Genomic DNA, 12,966 nt, shown 5'->3' on the forward strand with positions numbered 1-12,966 from the left:
TGAAGATGCCTAAAAATTTTATTGGATTTTACAGAATCATAGGTTAGAAAACGATGGCCTTGAGGTGCCTTCACAATACCATTTAAAAACATTTTTGAGATTTTATTTTTATTTTATGTGTACTAGTATTTGCATGTTTGTCTGTGTACCACAAGTGTGCAATGCCCACAGAGGACAGAAGAGGGCATCAGATCCCCGAAGGCTGTAGTTAGTTGGTTACTAGCCGCCTATGGGAGCTGGGATTTGAATCTGGACCCACTGGAAGAGCAGGCAGTGCTATGAACCACTGAGTCATCTCTCAAGCCTCTACAATGTCATTTTGATGAAAAAGATGATGTGTCGTAAGTCATGCTGGGTACACTACAAACAGAAACAAAAAAAACTTATTTTTATTTAGAAAATCTGCAGGCTTCCTGAAAAGTCAACCATGTGACTGCCTCTTCTTAATGGCACATAATTCACTAATAAGTCACCGAGGTACAAAGCTTTTCCATTTCCAAGACTCATATTAGAAAGGAAAGAGGGAAGAGAGAGATACAGGCATCAGGCTACATCGACTTAGATTAGATGTAGAACCAGACAAAAGTGAAGCAGCCATGTTTGGAATCACCACTGTGAATAAGTAGCAATGGGTGCTTTGCACCGGGTCTAAATTTCTAACCATGAAACAACCCATTCAAACATGCCAGGCCTGCAAGATGGCTCACTAGATAAAGGTGACTATAGCTAAGGCCGACAGCTTGAGTTCAAGCCCTGAGTCTCACATGGCAGGAGAAAAGTGATTTCTGGAAGTTGTCACTGACTGTCTACATGCAAGTATGTCCCTAACACACACATGTACACAAAAAATGAATTAAAATGTATTAAAAATTAACATCCCTAGAATCCAAATCACACATAAAAAGGATGAACATTGGAATTTGATACTACTTGCTGTGTCATTCTTTTTTTTTCTTTTTTTATTTTGTGTGAGAGGTATGTTTGTGTGTGTGTGTGTGTGTGTGTGTGTGTGTGTGTGTGTGTGTGTGTGTGTGGTGTTATGTGCAGTTTTTGCATGTGGGGGTGTGATCTCCTGTTCTTGCACATACAAAAGCTAGAGGTCTCCTTCAATTCTTCTGTGCCTTATCTTTTGGGACAGGGTATCTCACTGAACCTGGCACTCATAGACTAGTCTGGCTAGCTGACCACTAGCTCCTGGGATCTATGCTCCAGCTGTAGGGTCACAGACATGTGACACTACATCAATCTTTTATATGGATGCTGGGGGTCCAAATTCAGGTTCCTGTGCTTGAGCAATAAGCAATTTACTCCCAGAGTTTCTCTCCAACCTCTGACTTACTCTTTGAAAAAGTGTTTATTACAAGGTGATTAATTAAATGACATGTAAAACAGACTAATATCTGAGAAGAGTTTTGACTCTCCTGACTAAAAATCCTTGTACTTAATGATGAGGAAAAAAATTGCCTCTGAAATCCCAAATCTGTGTTCCCCCAATGAATGATGCACATATTATCAGGCAAAATCAGAGGAGGTTCAACAGTCATGGACAAATGCACGCAAACCTCATCGTGGAATCTTCATTGGGATTTTGACTGGCCCCTGGAAATTTTATGGCCTGCCTTCGCATTGTTAATTTCAGGGTTTCTTTAGTGCGATGTGAGTGTTTTTTAGTTTTTTATGAGCCCAATAGTCTACTACTGCAATGAGCTTTGGGGTGTGGTGGACACCGAGATGTTTTATAGCAATAAAGGATTATCTTGTGGAAATCTGTTCCTTCCTTGCTTATTTTTTACTGTTCCCCAACACTGACTCAAATTTACAAGCACTCATTTAGGCCTCTCTTAAATCCGTTCTGGGAAAGATTAACTTCAAACTCAGACACTGTAAAGCATGTATAAAGCGCAGGTCTGTTGGCTGCCATTTTGGTGTCCTCTCAGAGTCAACCACGTCACACTCCTGCCATGGGAAGGGAGCACTTTGAATGTGATAAATCAGATTTCTCATGGCTTTGTAATAGGAACTATGATATTTGCTTCTGAATAGTAGCAGGATAGGTTAGAGTTGTGATTATATTTCTTAGTATTTTACCTCTTGAGGAGGAGGAGTATGTAGAGATAAAATGGGTGTTTTCTCATTTCAATAACTCATTCTCAACAATCATTGTAGACAAAGACAGGAAAGAAAACTATATTATGACAGTAATGGTACATGTTTGTAATTCCTGCACTTGGGGGGGGGGAGGCAAGACCGTCTGAGGTACAAGGGTTCAAGACTATGCAGGGCTCCACGGAATCCTATCTTAGGGGGAAGGAAGATGAAGTCTATCTTCCTAAATTCAGAAAAACCTCCATCTAATCCATTCAAGATGGAATTATTCTCTTGTAGAAATACTACCGAGCATCTAATATACACACACCAAAAGCTGTCTTTAAGCAACACTTCCCAAAGTTAGGTGAACTTCCAGCAGCAGAATAAAGAGAACTAACTCTTGAAACTGGAGGAGAAACTTACTTTCCTCAGGCATGTTGGGCAAGTGTATGCTGCGGCAGTAAACATGCCCAGTATTGGCTTAAATGCTTTTTGAATTTTCTGCTTCTCACTTTCTGTTTCTTGTCCATCATAAGTTGCCTGAAGAGTCTATTTAGAGTTCGCAGTGCTCCAAAATCCCATTGGTGAAGAAGTCAATGTCAGAAATATTGTAAATTCCTTCGGCAAAAGTCTGTACAATCTGGAAACCTTCACATCAGACATCATTAACTGCAGCCAAGCACCAATGTAAGGAAGAGAAGTCATCCCGCCTAGCAGAAGACAGCAAGCTGTCTGTGGGTGTCACTTACCACTCTCGTCACTCCATCTTAAAACCATTCAGATTGGTCCCTAAACCCACTGCTACAGATGTAACAGTCTAAAATACTGCCAAAGGAATTGACAGCCAAAACAAAACTTTATACTCTGGGAGCATACAATGTTCAAATCATGAGGGATCGTTTTAGATGTGTGGAGTTTTGTCCCTTATCTTAAAAGCAGGGGAATGGCCGCTGAGATTATTCAGACTAGCCTGCAAAACTCGCAGACTCTGGCTTTGAAAATATCATTTTGTTTGCTGGGAAGATGTGTGCAGATTTCTCAGTGCCCTTTAAACCAGGGGCTCAGTTAAAAGGCTGAGAAAATCCGGAGATGATGACAAAGTCCAATCTGGGAGAAGTAGGTGACTTTGAGAAAGATGAAAGTCAAAGTAAAAAGACTTCGTGAATAAATATGAAGGTTAGGAAGAAATCTAGGTTTCTTTGTTCTGGTTTGGCTAACATAGCATAAAGATGATAAACGTGTTGTTGATTAAAGCATGGACAGGGGCAGGGAGATGGCTCATTTTGTAATGGGCTTACCCCATGAGGATGATGACCTGAACTGGGCATCCAAAAATAAGATAGTGCTGGGGCACGCACCGGGGAGACAGAGGTAAGGGGATTCCAGAATCTTGTAGATCATCCAACCCAGTTAGAACAGTAGTATGACACTGAGTGAAAAACCTGTCTTAAAAGCCAAACATAAAAACCAAGGTGGATGCTCCTAAGGAAACACTGAGGTTATCCTCAGACCACCACATGCATGAACACACACATGTGTACACTCGCAAAACTGAAACATAAAAAGACAGAGGACTTGATTGTAGCCATGTTGAGTTAGACATGTGTGGTAAGCATGCTTATTTGGATACCAAACAGCCTTGGGAAACATTTGTGTCCCATTTTTAAGTCACCACGGCCCAAGTGAGACTTACCAGATCCTTCAGGGTGCTCATTGAGCTTCCTGATTTAGAAATGGACATGTCACCCAGGATGGTCCAATCTAAGCTTTCCCTGGGGTGTTCCCCCACCTCAACTTTGGAAGGAGACACTTGGGCTTTTGACTACGATCTCACCAAACAGGTTAGTTAAAAGCTGAATAATTACAGGGAGTTATCAATATCACAATGGAAGCCATCTTAAGATGAGCCCACATGAAGAAAAAGACAAGACAGCAAACAATAGTATGTGAAATGTCTCCCCACTTACAAAAAGCAAAAGATCTTAGTTCCATGTAAACTATGCTTAATCAGCCATCTGCTGCTTGCATTTAAGAAAATCCTGTCTCTAGTGAGTATAGGACCATGCCAAAAGAGGGGTCTAGAAGCTCAATGAAGTAACTGAAACTCTAGTGGCCATTTGAGCGACTGTCCAACATAGGAAGGAAACTTTCTGTTGGAGGAGTATTCATCTAGATCCCTAGGTTTCCTCCTGATCCTAGAATCCATAGAGATGCACTTAGCCTGCCTCAAGAAAGCATCTCTCTCTCTTCTGATGGTGAGACTGCTGTGGCATCTCTATTTCTTCCCCTGACTGATGCTTAGGAGCCACTTAGTATCTTTATTGGGAGGCATGAAGGAGCAGGAAAAAGGAAGCTATGTCTCACAACAGAATTCACACTGACACCAGTCCCAGAGCACAGAACAAGAAATTCCATGCTGTTTCTACTGGTTGCAGCTAACCTGACTGATGTGCAAAGTGCAATTTCTGAACGGATGCATCAAGTTAACAGATACGAAAGAACACTGTTAGTGAACACATGTGAGCTGTGGGTAAGGGAACTTGTCAGGAAGCCTTAGGACATGAGTTCGATCCTTAGGATCAACGAGGTAGATGAAAGCAGAGAAATGAGTCCTGTAAGATTTTCTCTGACCTTCAAAAACACACTTTGCCATGTGTTCCTACACACACACACACACACACACACACACACACACCATAATATAATATAATAGTTTCTAAGAAGACCAAATGTACCACCAGCCATCATTCAAACCTCAGCATGCCAGGTGGCAAAGTGAATAGACACTCTTATCAAATGTATCCCACGCTAGAGACTCTACCTCAGCCGTATGATACATGTGTGAGATGCCTCTGCCCACAGGTCAGACGCCCTTCCAAGGGTTGAACCTCTGCTTTAGTCATGTTGAGGTGTCACTTATTTCAATGCGACTTCTCCCCAGTGTCTAGTCCAGAACTCTCCATGAACACTAAATGATCATCTACCAGAAGCATGAATATGTAAAGCCCAGAGTCTTCTAGAATATTCAGAATCAGATGTGCTTATCAGAAGAAGAAATCGCACAGATGTTCTTGAAACAAGCAGAATCCAAATTAGTCATTCCTGGTTTCTGCTGATGGCATCGGAGTCGTGGTCTCTGGGTATCATCCGCATCACCTCTCCTGGCAGAAAAAAAAAAAGAGAGAGAGAGAGAATTGCCTTCAAAAGTACTGTCGCCTCCCCTACCCCCAAGCAGTATTTAAACATGAGACTGCTTGAGAGGGAATAGAGTCATTTCACTGCGGGTGATTCCCTATCTTGAACCCTTCCCAGGGTGAGTCCTCATGCTGGCATTTCCCTGGAACCAGCCCTTGCTGCTGCGGGGGCTGCGATGCGGAAGTAAAAAGTGTGCGTGACCAAGTTGCATGTGTTCACTCATCCAGGGAAACAAAAACGTGAGTGCCAAGCACCTCTGACTCAGCGCAGATGTGTGCTGGGTTACCCGCCTCCCACAGAGGACACTGGAGCTGATTCAGGAAGCTCACACTCATCCAGGGGAAGAGAACCAAGTCAGCAGCAAGCGGGCAAGATCATCCTCCCTTTAACAAATGTGTGTTTGAATCACAAACCTATGGCACTCTGATGAGACTGTTAGAAGAAAAGACATGCAAACTAGCCACGATTAGGGAACACTGGGACAATCGGGAGCATCTCCGATTTCACAAGTTAGACTTCCATAGGGTCAGGTCTGCCCACAAGCAGAGGCAGCATTGTCCTCACGTTGGGAAGTGGTTCAGGGTAGGAGAGGAGGGACGGGGAAGAGGGAGAGCTAAAGTGCCTAGGAGACTAAGGCAAAGGATGAGGGAGGGACTGCCAATAGGAGGAATGCTGGCATCCCCCTGGGTCTTCCCCAAAATGAAGGAGCTGCTGGGAGGCTTTTTGTATTGTTAACATGTTTGCATCTCACACACAGACATCCATTTATATCCGTTCTTAATATTTTTGCTTCATAAAATTTGATGCCAAGCTGAGGACAGAGTTCAAAACACTTACATGGGCCTATGTGAATGGGGCTATGATTCAGTCTCCAGGAGAACACACATAGCATAGCATAGCATAGCATAGCATAGCATAGCATAGCATAGCATAGCATAGCATAGCATAGCATAGCATAGCATAGCACAGGAGAATGATACAAAGCCTTATTTTCCTCAGGTGTGGTAAGGGCATGTCTGTAATTCCGGCACTTGGAAGGCAGAGGTAACAGGATCATCCTAAATCTAAAGCACCAGCCTGCCCTACAGAGGAAGTGTCAATTTAACCAGGGCTTCATAATAAGGCTCGGGTTCCCAATGAACAGAAAGAAAACAGAAGGCGAGAGGGGTAGGGGTGAAGATTCAGGGGAGGAAAGAATCGACCCAATGGTACTTTTCAAATGCTCTAGACAAGGACAATAAATGCTCAGAGCGTAGATGCTGCCTGGTATGGGCTCCGAAGCTGGGTTCTGGGACCGGACACTCCCTGTGTCTGCCATTCACTAGACCCAGGAATTCCGGCAAACCATGTAACCTGAAAATGTACGATTTCCTCATTAGTTCGTCGGAAGTAACAACACTACTCTTACTAGACTTCACTACAGGTCATATGAGATAATGTTTCTAAAAAGCTTAGCGGGGACTTGTGTTGGGTAACTGATCAATAAATGATAGCCAGGGTGACTGTGGAGACAGCGTTGTGTTGGCTGACTTAAGGCCAGCAAGGCCAGAGATCTTCTGTACTGTCTGCCTAGAAGCAGTGGACTGTGGGCCTCTTTCCTGCTGCCTTTCGAAATCTTCAAAGCCCTGTTCAGGGAACCCAAGTGGCCTGCAAGTGCCATTTAGCGGTTCTAATTGCTTACTTGATTATAATTGGTTACAGTACTGCTGGCTTTGCATTTGCATTGTTAATGGACCCTTCAAAGTGGACTGACATTTAGGCTGGTTTTGAAGACTCGGAAACCTTAGAGTTTCCACAGTGAGTCACAAATATTCAGAAACTGTAAAGTACTTGGAAAACACACACAGAGGGAAGCGCACATTGGTGTCTTTGTAAAGGGGCATGCTGGAAGCATGCGCTAGCATTCATCTGTGAATGCTCCCTTAGGCCAAGAAGCAACTTAATGCAGATAACTAGCATTCAGAAAGCGTCAGTGTGGGATGTGTACAAGCCCCTTCCTAATATCTGCAGAAACCCTGGAGCAACATGTCACTGAGCCTTTATTGTACTCCATTTGTAGTCAAGCTCTTTACATATGTAAATACTATTGACCATCACAACCACCCCATGAGATAAGAACCATATTTATGCCCATTTTGTGGATGAGAAAACTGAGACCCACGCTGAGAAAGAGACACTGATCTCCTTGGCTGAGGTTACACTGGCAGCAATGGATCTGTCAATATTCAAGCCAGGCGCATAACGTGGTCCCTGGGATGCGCTATCATCGGTGTGACCACTGGGAAAAGCTGTTCTACTTAATGGAATTCGGAGTCACTGAACTGCATTGTTAAAAACTGACAGCTACTGTGAATCATTAGGCCCCAAATGTGCTAAAAACATTCCCTCTGCCCACTTGGATCTAACGCTTGGGAGCCTGCAAATTACCTGAGAACAGACGGATGAAGGAGAAAGACAGGGCTTGTTCAAATGTGTGTGTGAGTCACCCAGCAATGAGTAACTCTCAGAACACCAAGGTTGGTTATAAGTCAGCATAAGAAAGGGTGGGTTTCTGGGGCTTCTGTGGAACCCAGAGTGGAAGGTTCATAATGCTCCAGGGGCAGTGGGCAGACTGTTTCCATGGCAGCCATATTTGAAGGAACCTTGGAGAAAGGCTAATGACTGTTGTATTTTCATGATGCTCCAATGAGTCAGAAAAGACTTACTTCCATATCCGTTCCAACATCCTCTATCACTTTAAGACAACCTTTGCCCCAGTCCTGGGGGGTGTGTCTAGGTCTCCACACCAATACAGTCACCTCTTAGGGGAAAAGTACAGACAGCTCATATTCTAAATCAATTTGGAGCTGATTGATTGCGAAGTGCGTGTCTATCGTCCCAGAACTCAGAATGCTAAGGCAGGAGGATGACAGGTCTGAGTTACAGTGGGTCACAAAGTCAGTTCTGGTCTCAAAAAGCTAAACCAATAGTACAGAATTCAGATTAGCTTTAAGCAATGTGCATTTTTAATGAGTTCCTAGTAACTGTGTTTGACAGTCATTCTCTGATCAAGTGTTGTGACTACAGCAATATCACGGTAATGCAATATTTATTATAGGTAGTTCTTGGCCCTTAAGCAGTATCAAATAAATATTTGGTTAATGAATAAGTGAGTCACTGTAAATATTAAGTTCTTTCATGTTGGTATAATAGAAAGGTAGGTTTCAACACATACATTGCTGTCACTTACCTGAATATTATTTTTTTAAGTTAATGAGTGAATATTTACGGTAGGAATTACACCAGAATTACTGGAAGTTTAAATACATATGGGGAAAACCCATTTTCTCTTACATGGTATAGATACTAATATTAGAAGTCATTCTCAAACTTCCTTGAACTAAATCTCACTGCTATGTTCATATGCCCCAGATACATTAATCTAGAGATTTACTCTAAGACTTGGCTCAAGCAGTCATGAAACTCCAAGGTCCATTTCGGCCTTAGGTAAGCTAGAAACAAAGGGTGTCACTTAAAGGTCTATGCACCAGAGGATTTAGTAGACTCAGTATGCGTGTGAACATCTGGTGACCAACAGCATCAAACAGGACAAGACCAATCGTCCCAGCTCCTGAAGTCAGGCTAGACTGAGAACATGCTCATTCCTGCTCTGCCTTCCTGTTCTGTTCTGTGCCCACCCACACGGGATCAACCTCCAGTTTCCTGAGAAATGCTTGAAACTTATATCAAAAGAAACACAGTATGCCCAGAACCCACTGAAGACTGAACCCACAGAGCACCTGTGGGGTGGTAGAAACCTGGGCACTTCTGGGTTCATTTCCTGTCCTACCCCAGCTGGCTTTGTGACTGTCTCTGGCAAACGGCAGCTTTTCTGGTAGCAATACTCCCTTAGGATGCAGTTCGAACCCATGCAGCTGACTGTGCTCTCCAGAATGTAAACAGCATGAGGACTCAGACTTCTCTTCACCCTCGTGCTGTGTAGTGTGTTCCCAGCATCTGTCCTGCTATTTGAGACATGGTGTGGGCTTGATGAATATTTCCTGACTTAGCAAAAGAATGAAACAAACTATTTCTCAAAGTGCCTCTTCTAACTGCACAGGTTTTGGGGGAGTCTGCTAAATACACGCTTCAGGTGTGCATGACAGTTTTTGCTCCTGCTCTACACTGAATAGATGAAGACGGTCATGGTAGGCAGAAAAAAACTTGACCAGAGACCTGAGTAAAACACAACTGTCATGTAGTGCTTTATCCTTTGAAACAGGGTTTCAAGGATCTCTAGGTGGGGTCTCACCATGACGTAGTGACTTTGTAGACAAGTGCTGAGATTACAGGCATGTAGCGCCACACCAAGTTTATGTTGGAAACTGAACCCAGGGCTTCACGTATGCTAAGCAAGCTCTCCGTGAACTGTGCTATGCCCCCAGTGTACCCTTTAAGTGAACAAATTTGTCAACTAGAACATTAATCTCTCAGGGCTGTATTGATTACCGTTAGCTCAGAGGTTTCCAAAGTGTAGTTCATGAAGTCTTAGCAGGCAGAGGCTGCTAAATATATACACTCCTGAGCTCCACTCACAGACACCCTGACTCGGTAGATCCACTTGGGACCCAGGAATCCACGTGGTTCATGCTAGATGGCAAGTGTTCTTTGGCAGATGGTCACTGCACCAGCTTTGATCAGAGTGCATCCAAAAGGAAAGGGAGAGACTGGAGGTGCCAAAGTCAATGCCGGCTGCTCTCGGGCTGTGCCAAGGACCAGCCCTCGTGGGGAGGCATGATGAGTGTGGGTAAAGTGATTTTATAACTTTGGGTGGAAAACCATCGGAGCATGCCAAAGATCAATATTGTGTTTCGTCTGAGATTCTCCTCTCCCTTTCTCCTGCCACACCCTTCAAGCTGTGATGACGGGAACAATACCAGGCCTGCACTGTTTGGTTTCATCAGAATTGGTTCTTATGTATCACCTTCAAATCGCGAGTGCATTGCTGCACAGAGCAGGGCTTCTGAGCGTGTGATGGAGAAAGCATAACACCGGATGTTCCTTCTTTGATCTTTTCCCGAAACTGTCCTTTCCTCCCTCTCTTTACCTTGAAACCAAGCGTTATGTGGGAAATTTCTACTAAATGGAACATGCTCCACATGGTTACCTACCTCTCAACAGTCAATCCCTTGAGTTGCAGGTAGGAATAGGGAAGCAAGCTCTGTCATTACCATTATGTCTTAGAAGGAAGCAGCATGGGTCACAATGCAAAAGGAAAAGCCAATCTCAGTAGGGAGGGAGGGAAAAGATGGCTCCTGAATCTTTTTATCAAAGATAAGGATGAGGGAGACTGACCAGAGAATGCTTTGAATCTGACCTGGTCCTGCTCCCTGCTGGCCGTTTGGCCTTTAAAAACCATGTGAGTTCTTTGAGTATCCTTCATTGTAAAATGGCAAGTTAACCTTGATAAGTATGTGTGATTAAGCCCTGCTTTCAAAGTGGAATCCAACCAGATACAACAGAAGAAAAGCACACAGGCAATTCTTATCTTCTACCAGGGGAAAGTATGGATGCAAAACAATGGAAAGCTATGTCTATCTGCTTTACAGGCTAATGAGGGTGTAATGAAGCTGTAATCGCAGCTCCAATTCAAGAACACCTGATCAAGCTCATCTCACTGAACATTCCTCTGCATTAAGCTCCACCATCTTGGCTTCCTTTGCAAATAGTTGAGTCCTAGACAGGATACGGAGCCAGGGGAGAGAAGCAAATGAATATTTCTTTTTACAAATTCTTCCTTGTAAGCTCAGCTGACTGGAAAGAAAGACCCTCAAACTCTTTTTTTCCCCTTTCTAATGCATTACAGATTAAACTAACAGATAACCAACCAATATATAGACAACTAATACTTATAGGGTCGCTACAGAGGGACCATAGGAAATTCCAAAGCGTAGTCTCCTGGCTCTTAGAATGTGTTATCTGCTTACTGAGGCAAAAACACTAACATACCTGAAACATACAGAGAAAAAAATGTTAACTGGTGTCATTTGCTACAAATATCCCTTGAGTGGAGAAAATGTTTTCGAAGAATCTAATCTTTCCTGTGGTGAACAGAAGGAACCCTGTGACTAAAACCCAAGTTTGGGGTGCCATCTGACTGTCTTCTCCCTCCTTGTGACACTGTCTGAAAGCTGGATCAAACCAGCCCTTGCCAGGAAGGTTCTCACATGCTATCCGAAATTAAAGTCTTCTAAAAATCTGATTTTAAACCTCCCAAAGGGAAGTCGGCTTCTTGAAAAGAGCCCTTTAATGTGTTTTTAAAAATGCTTTGTAATATCTCAAGAAATATTCTCCGGTTAGAAAGGATAGCCAGCAGAGATTGTTAATGGCAAGTTTGCATTGTGCTTGAAAATTAGCTAAGAAAAAAAGACAAATCCTATGGGTTTTGTCTTTCCAGAGATTCTTTTCTAATAAACAAAAGGCAAGGTCCTTATAATGGAAAACTTGTTCCAAGATATACAACTTAAGAGAAATATGGGAAAAGAATTATTTTTCTCCAAAATACTTTCCTTCCTTCTCCTCGTCTTAAACGGTTATTGCGGTAGGACTTTTTTTTCTCCTGATGGAACAATAGACTCTTATTTCCACAAAATAAACTATGCAAGCAATCAAAAAAAGACTTCTCTAATGGAAGACAGAGAGAGGGTGAGAGCAAGCAAGAGAGAGAGAGAGAGAGAGAGGGAGAGAGAGAGAGAACCTATTCTCTAAGAAAACAAACAAAATACGAAAAACATGGTTCTTACTCAAATGGAGAAAATCAGATGAGCTTTCAACATAATTTTACTGGTTTGCTGTTTTTTGTTTTTTGTTTTTTTTAATTTTGATTTTTCAAGACAGGGTTTCTCTGCCTAGCTTTGTAGACCAGGCTGGCCTTGAACTCACAGAGGTCCGCCTGCCTCCACCTCCCAAGTGCTGGACTAAAGACGTACATCACCACTGCCCGGCATAATTTTACTGTTTAAAAAGCACCTTTCCCACTTGCACATTTCAAAACATTACCAAACAACTACTAGGTAGAGGCATCAGAGGCAGCATGAAAGAGATAGAAAACAAACACTTCTTGGCACCCTGGCCTCAATGGGCCACAGGCACAGATGGCAATGATGAAACAACTCTTTCCTCAAGTGGGAAGGTGCTTGAGTTCCCAAGATGTGATGGGGACATTTGTTCACAAAATCTAGCTGTGGTTACAGTCATGACATAATAGGTAATGGTCTATTTAGTGAGTACCTACTATACAGTAGTTGACGACACAGTTTCAAATTCAGTCTTCACAACACCCTACAGAGGCAGACACTGAGACCAGACAGACAGAGAAACTGAGGACCAAGTGCTTAAAGATGACCCTGATCACATGTCCACAAGCAAATCCAACAGTGGAAACATTATTTCTAGCTTGGAAATAGCAGTTCTCCCCCCTCCCCCATCCTTCCAAGTCTGCTCATTCCCATCACCTCAGAGTGTTCACACTTCTCCAAGATCTTTCTACCATGGAGAAAACGAAAACAATCCGCATGACTTGTTAATGATTTAATGTGTTATCTGTCCGAGGACCACGCTGGAGAGAATAATATTTGAACTTGAGTCTCTTGTAGTAATACTTCAGAACATCTGGAATGGAATGATTTATTTTTCAAGGCTGAG

At 43.0% G+C, this 12,966-nt stretch overlaps 1 long non-coding RNA gene across 2 annotated transcripts in view; it reads right to left on the minus strand.

Moving 5' to 3' along the window:
• Positions 1-12,966, minus strand: part of LOC121142582 — a 36,671-nt gene continuing 23,705 nt past the window's right edge. The window contains exons 2-4 of one of the 2 annotated variants that reach the window (XR_005879615.1): positions 4,910-5,249; positions 2,512-2,798; positions 1-360 (exon numbers count right to left, since the gene is read on the minus strand). This is a non-coding gene — a long non-coding RNA (uncharacterized LOC121142582). Of the gene's footprint in view, positions 361-2,511; positions 5,250-12,966 lie in introns of both variants that reach the window. The other variant, XR_005879603.1, reaches the window with a different exon arrangement.

This window comes from Mesocricetus auratus, unplaced genomic scaffold (assembly GCF_017639785.1).
Source record: "Mesocricetus auratus isolate SY011 unplaced genomic scaffold, BCM_Maur_2.0 Super-Scaffold_2245, whole genome shotgun sequence".
Classification (NCBI taxonomy): domain Eukaryota; kingdom Metazoa; phylum Chordata; class Mammalia; order Rodentia; family Cricetidae; genus Mesocricetus; species Mesocricetus auratus.